Source organism: Podarcis melisellensis (assembly GCF_964234715.1).
Source record: "Podarcis melisellensis genome assembly, chromosome: 14".
Lineage (NCBI taxonomy): Eukaryota > Metazoa > Chordata > Lepidosauria > Squamata > Lacertidae > Podarcis > Podarcis melisellensis.
This window is the reverse complement of record NC_138546.1, coordinates 38146804-38160985: the sequence shown is the minus strand read 5'-3', so window position 1 is coordinate 38160985 and position 14182 is coordinate 38146804. Positions and strand designations below refer to the sequence as shown.

General features: G+C 43.3%; 1 protein-coding gene across 4 annotated transcripts in view; it reads left to right on the top strand.

The window, feature by feature from the left end:
- Window positions 1-14182, top strand: part of PDE8A (phosphodiesterase 8A) — a 173331-nt gene that overhangs the window by 107265 nt on the left and 51884 nt on the right. Inside the window, exon 1 of one of the 4 annotated variants that reach the window (XM_081888517.1) lies at window positions 6669-6689. The exons of the other annotated variants lie outside the window; for them this stretch is intronic. The gene's annotated coding sequence lies outside the window, so the exon portion shown is untranslated. Of the gene's footprint in view, window positions 1-6668; window positions 6690-14182 lie in introns of those variants that run through there. 4 annotated transcript variants of the gene reach the window in all.

The window sequence follows — 14182 nt, the reverse complement described above, 5'->3', positions numbered from 1 at the left end:
GTCCCCCACCTTCTGCTAGGGCAGTGTTTCAGGGAGCTGCGCTCAAAACAAGATACATTCAGAAATTAGAACATGTGGTTAAATGCAGCGTAGCTAAGTAAATAAAGTAGGTGTTCAGCAGTGAACGGTTAGATCTCTGCTCACCATGGGAAAACTGACAGCTTTAAATGTTGAATAGAGTCATTTCTTTTTCTGTTAGGTTTTTTTTTTTTTAAAGAAAGATCCACACTTGTGTTTGCCTTTGTTTTTAAACACAAAATCTTGTCCTTTTTTTCTTCTGCTTCTGTTTCATAGAAAAAAAACACACACAGGGCACTGAGATTTCCTTTTCCTCCTCCGATTTTGAACATGCGGAAAGTATTCTCAAAATAGTTCCTTTGCAATGATACTTTTGCAATTATAGCTTTGCTATTTTATGTGCTCCATTAAAAAAAAGAGATTTTTAAGAAAGAAAATGTCTTTAAAGTAACCTTGGAGTGTTATCTAACACTTCATAGGTTGAGCAAAATTAACAGCCAAAATATGCATTTCTGGAGATGTAAAAGCAGGTTTTATGCATATATAATGGAACTGCATAAAAATAAATAAATAAAAATAAAACGTTTCTGGGCTGCAGTTTTGAATGAAATGCAGAAAACGACAGGTTGCACATTATCCAGAAACGCCAAAACAATTCTTCTCTGTGCGCTTCAATCTGAAGTTTTAAATGTTCAGTCTTCAAAGGTTAGCAACTCCTGACAACAGCAAAAGTTTGTATAGTTCAGCAATGGGAAAGTAAATATCCCCCAACAATTACAGAATGGCTGAGGAAAACTTTAGGGGATGTTATGGTGGTAACACGGACATACATCTGTCACAGCATTAAATATAACTAGCAAACCAACGTTAATGTGAAAGAGGAGCCTTTTTCGTTCCATTCAGAGTTACATAGATAAAATAGCTTATTAATTTGACACACTATCATTACGGAGAGTCTCGTTTCTCAATTTTTCTCATTCTCCTTTTTCACTTTTTAGATTTTGTTTCATATTCTATATTAGTAGATTGTAATATTTAAAATTTGAAAGTATAAATAAAATCAAATACATCTGGAGGGTTACAGTTTCCCCATCCCTATTATGCAACTTTTCTGCCTTATCCATGTAGTATATCAATATTCAGATACATACATGTCATCCTGAACTCTTCCATAGCGGCCATGCTGATTTTGCTCATGAACGTAGTCTTTTTGCATGTGCTGATGAAGAAACCAGGTAGCCTTCCATCAACTATAGCTTCCCATTTGGGCTGAATCAGGAAACCGTATTTGGTTCAGAACATTCCAAGGGGCACGGGTGGTGCTGTGGGTTAAACCACAAAGCCTAGGACTTGCCAATCAGAAGGTCGAGGGTTCGAATCCCTGCGACGGAGTGAGCTCCCGTTGCTCAGTCCCTGCTCCTGCCCACCTAGCAGTTCGAAAGCACACCAGTGCAAGTAGATAAATAGGTACTGCTCTGGCGCGAAGGAAAAAGGCGTTTCCGTGCGCTGCTCTGGTTCGCCAGAAGCGGCTTAGTCATGCTGGCCACATGACCCGGAAGCTGTACGCTAGCTCCCTCGGCCAATAAAGTGAGATGAGCGCCGCAACCCCAGAGTCGGCCACGACTGGACCTAATGGTCAGGGGTCCCTTTACCTTTACCTTTTACAGAACATCCCACCATCTTAAATCATGCCTTGAAGGTTTAATATTCTGACTTATTCTGAAGTTACTAACCATGGTTTCCTGGTTTGATCAATACTTAACTGAATTCTTTGCTGGGTCACCAAAAAAAAGGAATAAACACTGGGGTCCATATATGGGCAAAAGGCTTGTTCCTGTCTTGGCTTATTAAGCCAAGATTTGATCGTAAGTAAAATGCTGAGAGAGAGATGCAGTATACATGGAAGTTTGGTGCAGAGAATGGCTTAATCTCAAACCTTTGATCCCCGCCGGACACATCTGCTCTTCCAGAACAGATGTAGACCATACAAGCGGCTTATTTGAATACTTAGCCAAAATATATTATTATTGTTGTTGTAGCAATGAAAGCCTGGGAAAAGAAACGAAAGTGCTCAAGTGATCCACTGTTTGTTTGGTCTCTGAAACAGAGGACAGAATGAGCAGGGCAGAACAGCTAATCACATCGTTGTAAATGTGGGAAGAACATTTCTCTTGGGTGAGCAAGTTGTACAGACCAATGAAACAGAACAATAGACATTTCGCAGGTGTTTGATTAAAAAAAGAAAACAGAATTCTGGGGTAGTTATGGTAACATCCTATGCAGTGCTCTCCAGGGATGGGCATATGTGTCAATTTTTATTTCTCTCAGGTTCTCTTAAATCCTTGTGAAAATTCCTCAGTGAGTTTCTCTGGATATTCACATTTGCACGCGTTTTTGCCTATTCTATGCATTTTTACGAAGTGATTTGCCCCCGAAAACAGTGCATAATGTTATCAGCCTTACCAATAATTCGTCTTCTTCTACTACACAGTCATCTCAGGGCAATGTACAGTGAAAATAGTTATGTTTATTTTTTAAGGTAAAGGTAAAGGGACCCCTGACCGTTAGGTCCAGTCGTGGCCGAATCTGGGGTTGCGGCATTCATCTTGCTTAACCAGAGCAGCACCAGAACAGTGTTTACCTTCCCGCCGGAGCGGTACCTATTTATCTACTTGCACTTTGACGTGCTTTCGAACTGCTAGGTTGGCAGGAGCAGGGACTGAGCAACGGGAGCTCACCCCGTCACGGGGATTCGAACCACCGACCTTCTGATTGGCAAGCCCTAGGCTCTGTGTTATTTCCAGTATTATATGCATTTTAACTCATTTTTTTTTTTACCCTAGTACGTGCATTTTTGTACTTGGCTGCAGAACTGCACTGCAAAATTTGGAGAAGTGCACGTTTCAAAGGACAGCTTTTGTTTTGCATTTTGTTTTGGAAAGTTTAAATTAGGTACGTTTGCCTTTAAAAGGAAACGTATTCAATTCCCTCCCCCTCCCCCCATGCCAAGTATCTCTTAATACTAAAAAGAGGTGTGTGATATCCCATCTGTCAAAGTGATAGGAGGACTGTGTTTGATCAGAAAGCATGCTGGAGAAAATAGAAGGACTTCTTCCCTGGGTAGCAAGACCGTTCACTTCTCGATAAAGTCCTATGGCTCTTCTATGGATGTCTGAATTGCTTCTCCAATGAAATGGCAGCTGAGTTCATTCTAGCATTTTTGTGAAGTTCCTAATAATACTGCCTTTGTGTAGGTACTAATCACAAGGCTGGGCTTGGCAGCTGTGGGGAGGCAATTAATTTTATCTATGTACTGGGGAAGTCCCTCAATATGTGAACATTATTTTTAATTTTGGGTGTTCCCATTTTCCTTCTGAACTGACAGGCACTCAACCACCAGAATTTGCTATTTTCTGCTTAGCATTTACACCAATCTGTCCACGACCTGGTGCCTCGCAGATGCATTAAGAGTACAACTCCCATTGGTTAAGATTTGAACTTGCTTTGAAGTTCACCTACTTACTGTAGCTGTTACACTGCTGTTTGTATAGGATGAAGGCTGTCAGTTGGGTAAGAAGGCCCTTCAAATCCACCTGATCCTTTATATCCCTGCCTAGTCACTGAAATACTGGAGAAAGTTGCTGTTAATGGTCTCCCATGGCTCAGATGCGTGCCTGATATCCAACAGGAGCTGTGTGTTCAGTACTGTAGGCCCAATTTTGTGAAACTCCCTTCCAGCTGAGGTCACCTTAGGTACTTACTAAAGAATTGTTTTATTCCAGCGGGCACTGTAGATGAATTCTGATTTTATAATTTCAACTGAGTTTTAATTGCATTGTATTGAGCTTCTCCCACGCAACTTGGAGATGATTGCAATTCTGCAATATATGCGTTGTCAGAATGTGCAAATAAATAAATAAAATCAGACTGTTGGGTTGTGCTTTAAGGTATTCTGGCAGGAGTATCTTTCTTTTTTAAAAAAAAGTGTGTGTTTGTGTTGATCGTATCAGGGAGATGGAACAACTCTCTTGTTTTCAGGTTTCTCTTCTTCCCTGAGGGGAGCTTCCTCAGAGATGAGCCAACTGCGCAGTGAGCCTCTGGGGTCCAGGTCCATCCCTCATCTTGCGATTCGGCTGTTCCCTGGATACAGACCAGAATGAGTTCCTACAAGGAAACGGTTCTTCTGCCATACTGATTATGCTCTGCGAGGATCAGATAGTAGTTTGAGGGAGGAAACAACCTCTTGTTTGGTTGGCGTACTGCGTTGAATGTGTCGGAAGCTTGTGGTTTTCCTCCTCAGATGCCTTGTAGAGAGGGGGAACCATGGCTCTAGAGCACAGGAAATACAGTGGTACCTCAGGTTACATACGCTTCAGGTTAAATACTCCACTAACCCAGAAACAGTGCCTCTGGCTAAGAACTTTGCTTCAGGGTGAGAACAGAAGTCGTGCTCTGGCTGTGCGGCAGCAGCAGGAGGCCCCATTAGCTAAAGTGGTGCTTCAGGTTAAGAACAGTTTCAGGTTAAGTACGGACCTCCGGAACAAATTAAATACTTAACCTGAGGTACCACAGTACTTGCATGTAGAAGGCCCCTGGCATCAATCGCTAGCATCTTCAGTTAAGAGAATCTGGAGGAAAACCCTTCTCTGCTTAAGACACCAGACAGCCACTTCCTGCCAGCCAGTGGAGGCTGGTCTGTTCGAGCGGACAGGACTATGTCCCTCTGACTTCAGCCTGCCCTCAGCCAGAAACCACCTGTCTATGTTCTTTCTTGCAACATGCTCTGGGCTAGAACTGCCAGCCAGCTTTTGTCCTCTTGTGTAGTGTGAATGTGGTCGCTAGGTTTTTTTTAATTGTGCACCCTCAAATTTTAAAAATTGGGTACCTGGTACCCAACTGGGTATTTTTGGGATCACAACCCCCCATTATCTGTGACCCAACGAACGACCTTCTGGTTAGGACCGATTGGACTGGTAACATCTGGAAGTCACCAAGTGAGGAGAGACTGCTTTAAGTGCGCATGAAGTTTTAAATAGGAGTCTGACCTTTCTCATGCATTTTACTTGCGGTGTGGCCTTCATCTCACTAGCATGAGCACGTGGTGCTGGTAAACATATCCTCATGTATATATAGGGAAGTTTCCATTCCAGTGACGCATGTGGCCAGTGGGAACTGATGCTAAGAAGCAGCCATCGCCCAAGACGAGGACAGGGGACATATTCACTGACCCTGCAGAACGCACTGCTGAAATGTGGTATCACATGGAAACATTTCCACATGATCCAAGTTTAAGACATAGAGAAGTGCGTGGCTCTCCAATGTTGCTGGAGACCATCAGCCCCAGCTAAGCGTGGCTAGCGGTTAGGGATGATGGGCGGTGCAACCCCGCAACATCTTGGGAAGACCACGGGTTTCCCATCCCTGACGGAAAAGGACCTTTAGCATGGAGTGGAGCGCATTAGAGGACTCTTGGTCTTTGAAGGTAAAGGTACCCCTGCCCGTACGGGCCAGTCTTGCCAGACTCTAGGGTTGTGCGCTCATCTCACTCTAGAGGCTGGGAGCCAGCGCTGTCTGCAGACACTTCCGGGTCACGTGGCCAGTGTGACAAGCTGCATCTGGCGAGCCAGCGCAGCACACGGAACGCCGTTTACCTTCCCGCTAGTAAGCGGTCCCTATTTATCTACTTGCACTTTGCCGTGCTTTCGAACTGCTAGGTTGGCAGGCGCTGGGACCGAGTGACGGGAGCGCACTCCAGGGATTCGAACCGCCGACCTTTCGATCGGCAAGTCCTAGGCACTGAGGCTTTTACCCACAGCGCCACCCGCATCCCTCTTGGTCTTTAGCAGAGTTTATTTATTAAGCACGATTGCTGCCAGCGGGGTTGTTGTATGACATGTTTTCCTTGCTCATGGTTTGTTTACTCAAAACGAGAACTCCCAGGAGGAAACAGATCTTCCGAGAGCTCAGTTGCCATAGATGCTGCTCCTTCTGTGATGCAGCTTCTTCATAAGGGTGACAGCGTATAGGCTATGGATATATTTCTGCTTATTTTGCTTTTAAGGAGACATTAGCTCTCTTCTTGAGATCATTTACAATTTAATAAACCAACCAACCAACCTTGCCATTATTTGTTAAAATTGCGCCTTTAATCTTTTTGCCGTCCTTCCCTAAGATAATAAAGCACAAGAACCAAAAGAGGTTTTTAAAAAATGAACCAATGTGCCCTTTACATTCGGATTGGCTGATTCAAATCTGGCCTCGCTAACTGAAATGGACTCTGCCTATTTATTTATTCAATTTCTAAACCACACTTCATCATATATTATCCCAGAACAGTTTTACCCACAAAAGTATACACTTTAAAAATGATAACTGTTCTTAAAAACATTGTAAAACATTGTATAGTCGTACCTTGGATCCTGAACGCCCAAGAACTCAGACGTTTTGGCTCCCGAACGCAGCAAACCCAGAAGTGGTTGTTTTGGTTTGCGAACGTTCTTTTGGAACCCTAATTTCTGGTGGGGGTTCTGCGGCTTCTGATTGGCTGCAGGAGTTTCCTTCAGCCAATCAGAAGCCGCAATTTGGTTTTCAAATGTTTTGGAAGTCGAACGGACTTCTGTAACGGATTCCGTTCGACTGCCAAAGCACGGCTGTAGAGTACAGTACAGCAGGTGAGCAATAACACATTAGTCAATTACAGTGTTATTTAAGTAACTTGTCAAATGTAAATCAGTTAAAACCTGCAGCCCTGGTAAGTTGGTTTAAGATTATCAACTCTGCTCTACCGTAGCCTCAGGGTCAACCTGTCAAATAACAGGTGTGGGAGAGCAATTGTTCCTTCAGCAATGAATTAAAATAATGCATAAATTGAATTTGAAAAGAGCAAGTTTCTGAGAACACAAAAAACAGTGCTTGTGGCTGTTTAAAATTCTATTATTCCAGATAATATTTATTTTGCTTTCAGAAATACCATATCGCTGTCAAAGGGGGAAGACTGATAGAATCACCTTCTTTATGTCTTTATACCGTATTTTTAGCTCTATAACTCACTTTTTCCCTCTTAAAAAGTAAGGGGGAATGTGTGTGCGTCTTATGGAGCGAATGCAGGCTGCGCAGCTATCCTAGAAGCCTGAACAGCAAGAGGGATTGCTGTTTTCACTGCACAGCGATCCCTCTTGCTGTTCTGGCTTCTGAGATTCAGAATATTTTTTTTTCTTGTTTTCCTCCTCCAAAAACTAGGTGCGTCTTGTGGTCTGGTGCGTCTTATAGAGCGAAAAATATGGTAATCTAGAATCATAGTTGTGCTGCATAGATACTATGCCTTTAAAGCACATTTGAAGCACATGGTTTTCCTCAAAGAATTCTGCGCTCTGTAGCTAGTTAAGGGCTGCTGGGAATTTGAACTCTCTGAGGGATAAACTACCACGTCCAGAATTCTTTGAGGGAAAGAATGTGCTTTGGATGTGCTTTAAAGTGTACACAACCTTGGTCTTAATAATCTGGAATCAATAGGCTTCAAAAATAACCTAGCCACCCCCTCCCCCAGCTGATGCAGAAAGCCCACTTTTACAACATCTCTGCTAGGTGGCCATTATGACTCTGCTTAGATACCTCTCTTGAAGGAGAGTTTGCCAGCTGCTTGGGATTGTAAACTAGTTGGCCCTAAAACTCTTGGGTCTAAACCAGTGGTGGCGCCAAACTCAGCCCTCCATATGTTTTGGGACTACAATTCCTATCATCCCTGACCACTGGTCCTGTTAGCTAGGGATAATGGGAGTTGTAGTCTCAAAACATCTGGAGGGCCGAGTTTGGCCACCACTGGTCTAAACCAAAGGCAAGGCATTCCCCCCCCCTTCAACCTTGCAGAGGTGGGGGAGATTCCAGATCTCCTGGAAGATTAAGGCCACATCCACACCTGATATTTAAATCACTTTGATACCACTTTAACCTTCCACCAAAGGATCTGGTTAGCTGTTAAGGGTGCTAAGGCTTGTTAGGAGATTCCTGTTCCCCAAGTTCCCAGGGAATAGGGAAACCACCGTTAAACCACTCGGGGAATTGTAACTCTGTAAGAGGGTGGCACTGTGGTCTAAACCACAGAGCCTAGGGCTTGCTGATCAGAAGGTCGGCGGTTCGAATCCCCGCGACAGGGTGAGCTCCCGTTGTTCGGTCCCAACTCCTGCCCACCTAGCAGTTTGAAAGCATGTCAGAGTGCAAGTGGATAAATAGGTACTGCTCTGGCGGGAAGGTAAACGGCGTTTCCATGCGCTGCTCTGGTTTGCCAGAAGCGGCTTAAGTCATGCTGGCCACATGACCCAGAAGGTGTCTGCAGACAAACGCCGGCTCCCTTGGCCTATAGAGCAAGATGAGCGCGCAACCCCAGAGTCGTCTGCGACTGGACCTAACGGTCAAGGGTACCTTTACCTTTAAGAGCAAACTCCTGGGTGCTTTAGGGGGAAGCTGTGACTATTTAAAACGGTATTGTAGTTCTTTCAATGTGTATTGTGAAGGTGAGACCGCCCCAGCCAGATTGCTGTCTCCTTTTTGCTCTCACTTCACAATACAGGCAAGAATATTATAATCCAAATTCTCCCTTCTGCATGCTGCCTGGTGACTGTCACACATGATTATCCGCCTGCGTCACCACTGCTGACTTCTGAAAGTGTTGCAATGATGCAGCAGGCCTTGAAATCCTGGCCCTGTGTGTGTGTGTGTGCAGGCACATTTGGACATGAGAGTCGCTGCCTGCCTTTCGAGACAAGGACAGCTTTCTAATATAGAACAAAGACTACACGTATTTCTCTGGCTCGCTGGCAACTCTTGGCCTGCTGCAGTGCGTCCGTTTGTGTGCCAGGTCTCCTGTTTTGCTCGCTCTCTCCCACCCCACCCCTTCCTGCTTGTTGCAGAAATGGATTGGGTGATGATGCAAGAACCATTTGCATAACTACATTATAAAGGAACCGGTGGTGCTGGAAGTTTTCCTGAAAAGAGCTTAGTGGTCAGAAAGAACCTGTTGACGTAGTGGCAGGGCCACATTGAAAGCGCTGTTCTTCAGCATGGCTCCTTCCCTCAAAGAACCCTGGGAAGTGTAGTTTAAGGATGCTGAGTGTTGCAGTTATTCCCTTTGCAGAGTTAACAGTTTGCAAAGTTACATAACGGTCAGTCTTCTTCCCAGGGAACGCTGGGTATTGTGCCTCTGTAGCGGGGGCAATGGGGCTCTCCGGACAGCACCCATAACAAGCTATGGTTTGCCCATTATCTGGGGAAACCCATGACTGTTCGAGTGGTATAATATTACTGTAAACGTATGGTGTATATTTAGCCTAAGAAAGCCTCGTTTTCACATTACAATGGTACCTCCGATTGCGGACGGGATCCACTCCGGAGCTCTGGTCGGATCCTGAGGTTTCCACAAGTGGAGGTACCATTTCTGCGCATGCGCGTGTGGTAAAAACCCGGAAATATGGTGTAGTGGTTAAGAGTGGTAGTCTCGTAATCTGGGGAACCGGGTTCGCGTTCCGGCTCCTCCACCTGCAGCTGCTGGGTGACCTTGGGCCAGTCACACTTCTTTGAAGTCTCTCAGCCCCACTCACCTCACAGAGTGTTTGTTGTGGGGGAGGAAGGGAAAGGGGAATGTTAGCCGCTTTGAGACTCCTGAAGGGGAGTGAAAGGCGGGATATCAAATCCAAACTCTTCTTCTTCTACTTCCGGGTTTGCTGCTTATGTATCCCAAAGTTTATGTAACCAGAGGGATATGTAAGCAGAGGTACGACTGTGCAGTGGTACCTCAGAAGTCGAACAGAATCCATTCCGTAAGTCTGTTTGACTTCCAAAACGTTTGGAAACCAAGGTGCGGCTTCTGATTGGCTGCAGGCAACTCCTGCAGCTAATCGGAAGTCACAGAAGCCGTGTCGGATGTTCAGGTTCCAAAGAACATTCGCAAATGGGAACACTCACTTCCAGGTTTGCAGCGTTCGGGAGCCAAAACGTTTGACTCGCAAGGCATTTGGCTTTCAAGGTACGACTGTACATTTAAAGTACTATGATACCACTTTAAGCAGTCATGGCTTCCCCCAAACAGTCCTGGGAACTGGGGCAGCCTGTCTTGCTTCACTACCTGAGGTGAAACTGGAATGTGCTGCTGCTGTCACCACCTCAAAAGATGCTTTGCTTACCTCTGCAGCCGTGAGTTCCAAGTTCTGGGGAGATCTTATGGGGTGCAATCATGCTGCAGAGGATCTCACCAGAAGCCACCACTTCTCACTTCTCTTGTGGTGGGAGTGCCACCACTTGATATTTCACTGCCCGAAGCGGCTGCCTTAGTCCGCCTCATGGGCAGGACAGTTCCCTGCTGGAAACTGTAGATTGTTAAAGGTGCGAGACTCTTAGCCGCTTTGAGACTCCTTAAGGGGAGTGAAAGGTGGGATATCAAGTCCAAACAACTCCTCTTCTTCTTCTTCTTCTTCTTCTTCTTCTTCTTCTTCTTCTTCTTCGGGTTGCTATGAGACCCCAATTCCTCTCATGGAGCTACAATTCTTGGAGCTTCTTGGGGAAAAGGATTGATTGTTAAAACTCTCTGAGAATTGATTGTTAAAACTCTCTGATCCTGCACCCTGGCTCAGCTGGAATACTGCTGGTTTATTCTGGGCTCAGCCATCAGAATTTAAATTTGTGTAATTTATTTTTTTTTTTTTATAAATATTTTATTAAGTTTTTAATAAACAAATTTCCACTTTCAAATACATACTTCCATGAATCCAATAGACTCCCCCCATCTCCCGGGCACTGCATTCCCTGTGTAACCAAAACCTCAGCAATTTGTTAACTTGTTTTATACATAGCAATATATCTTCCATTTTATCGTGTTATCTGATGTGAACATTTCAATAGAATTGCATTAATTTTTAATTTCCACACAATAAAAATATTTCGTTACCTCACTTCTGTCTTATAGTGTCTTATTTATCAATTCAGAAATTTGCCGATACTGAAGCTATACCTTCCTAGAGAGGAGCATTTTTTAACATTCATACAACTTATAATGCTTTTTCAAATAGTCCTTAAATTTTTCCCAAACTTCCTCCGTTTCTTCTTCTCCCGAGTCTCGAATTCTGCCAGTCATTTCAGCCAATTCCATATAGTCCATCAGCTGCGTCTGCCATTCTTCCAATGTGGGTAGATTTTGTGTCTTCCAGTGCTTTGCCAACAGAATCCTCGCTGCTGTAGTAGCGTACATAAAGAAAGTTCTATCTTTCTTTACCATCCTCTGGTCTACCATGCCCAGAAGGAAGGCCTCCGGTTTCTTAGGTAAGGTGAATCTCAGCACCTTTTTTAGTTCATTATGTATCATTTCCCAGAAGGCCTTCACTTTCGGGCAGGTCCACCAGAGGTGTAAGAATGTCCCTTCCTCTTCCTTACATTTCCAACATTTATTATCGGACAGGTGATATATCTTTGCAAGCTTGACTGGGGTCATGTACCACCGGTATATCATTTTCATAATGTTTTCCTTCAAGGCAGTACATGCCGTGAATTTCATTCCGGTGTTCCATAACCTTTCCCAGTCTTCAAACATAATGTTATGCCCCAAATCCTGTGCCCACTTTATCATAGAGGATTTGACAATCTCATCCTGTGTGTTCCATTTAAGCAGCAAGTTATACATTCTCGAAATTAGCTTAGATTTTGGCTCAAGCAACTCTGTTTCTAGTTTCGATTTTTCTTCCTGGAAGCCCACTTTTTTGTCTGCTTTAAAAACTTCCTGGATTTGAGCATAATGCAACCAATCTCGCACCTTGTTTTTTAACTTTTCCATACTCTGTAACCTCCATTTATCTCCAATTTTTTCAATTATTTCCCAATATTTAGGCCAGTGGGCCTCCATATTGAGTCTTTTACGTGCTTTGGCCTCCATCGGTGAGAGCCACCTCGGAGTTTTACTCTCCAATAAGTCTTTATATTTTGACCAGACCATGAAAATTGCCCTTCTGACAATATGGTTTTTGAACAATTTATGAACTTTAACCTTGTCATACCACAAATATGCATGCCACCCAAAAGCATTATCAAATCCCTCCAGGTCAAGGACGTCGGTGTTCTCCAATAGAATCCAATCCTTCAACCAGCAGAGGGCTGCAGCTTCATAATATAACCTCAAGTCCGGCAGGGCAAACCCCCCTCTTTCTTTCGCATCTGTTAGTATTTTAAACTTTATTCGGGGCTTTTTGCCCTGCCAGACAAATTTAGATAAATCCCTCTGCCATTTTCCAAAACATTCCACCTTATCCACGATCTGGAGGGACTGAAACAAAAATAGCATTTTCGGCAATACATTCATCTTTATAGCAGCTATTCTGCCCAGCAAGGAAAGTTTTAATCTTGACCATGTTTCCAGATCTCTTTTTATCTCTGACCAACATTTCTCATAGTTATCCTTAAATAAGTTCAAATTTTTGGAGGTCAAGTGCACCCCTAGGTACTTTACTTTTTTAACCACATTTAGTTCTGTTTCTTTTCTGAACTCCTCTATTTCAGTAGTTGTCAAGTTTTTTGCTAGAACTAAATGAACAAAAAACTAAACTAGTTTTTTGTTTATTCAGCTTGAATCCCGCCACCCGACCAAAATCAGAAATTAATTCTAACGCTCTTTTAGTACTAGAGGCTGGCTCCTGTAATGTTAATACCAAGTCGTCTGCAAAAGCTTTCAGTTTATATTGTTTCTCTCCGACCACAATTCCCTGTGTCAACCGGTCGTTTCTAATCATGTTCAGTAGCACCTCCAGGACTGAAATAAACAACAGAGGAGATAGAGGGCACCCCTGTCGTGTCCCTTTTTCAATTTTAAACTCCTCTGTCACCACGTTGTTTACTATCAATTTGGCTTTTTGTTCTGAATAAATTGCTTCTATTCCATTTTCAAACCCCCGCCCTACTCCCATCCTTTCCAAATTTTTCTTCATAAACAGCCAAGAAATGTTGTCAAAGGCCTTCTCCGCATCAATAAAAATCAACACCGCTCTTGTGTTTGAATTAATCTGTAAAAACTCCAAAATGTCAATGATGTTTCTTGTGTTGTCAAATAAATGCCTACCAGGGAGAAAGCCTGCTTGGTCCTTATGAATCACTTCATTTAAAACTTTCTTAAACCTACTTGCCAAAATGTCTGCAAAAATTTTGTAATCCACATTTAGGAGTGAGATAGGACGGTAGTTTTTAAGTTGAGTTTTTTCAGATTCTAGTTTTGGAATCAACGTGATGAAAGCTTCTTTCCACGTTTCCGGTGCCTTCCTCCCCTCCATAATCTGGTTACAAACTTCCAGCAATGGTTGTGTCAATGAGTCCTTCAGTACCTTATAATATTTGGAAGTAAGCCCATCAGGTCCCGGAGATTTGCCCAGTTGGAGGTTCTGAATGGCGCATTCAATTTCTTGGGTTGTAATATTACAGTTCAGGGTTGCTCTCATTTCCTGGGGTATTTTTTGTAATCCATTAGTTATAACAAATTGGTCCACCTCTAAGCTTTTTTGTGGCCTTTGAGAGTAGAGTTCTTTGAAATATCTCTGAAAGGACCTTCTAATTTCATCGGGTTTCTGAACCATTCTCCCTTCAATCTCTAGATTTGTAACTGTGTTAAGTTTTTGTCTCTTTTTCAACTGCCAGGCTAACAATTTTCCACATTTGTTTGCAGATTCGAAGGATCTTTGTTTCATTTGTTTAATTTTCCATTCCACCTCTTGATTTATCAGTTTCGAGTATTGTGCCTGGAAAAACTTCACTTCTCTCAATACTTCCTTTGATTTAGGCCTGGATCTCAGTTTTCTCTCTCCTTCTCTTATTTTCTCCAAGATCTTCTCCTTCTTTTCATTCCAGAGTCTTTTTTTAATCGTGTTCTGTTGTATTAGAAACCCTCTTATCACTGCTTTGCTTGCGTCCCAAATTATTCTTTTTTCCACATTTGTCTTTAAGTTTATTTCGAAATAGTCCTTTAAAACTTTTTGGGCCTTCTTAACAATCTCCTGATCTCTTAACAAGGCGTCATTCATTCTCCATCTGAACGATCCGGTTGTATTTAGTCTCAATTCCATTCTCAAGGCGTTGTGGTCGGAGCAGGTTTTTGGGCAGATTTCCACTTTTCTGGTCTTAGGCGCCAGCCCTCTAGTTATCC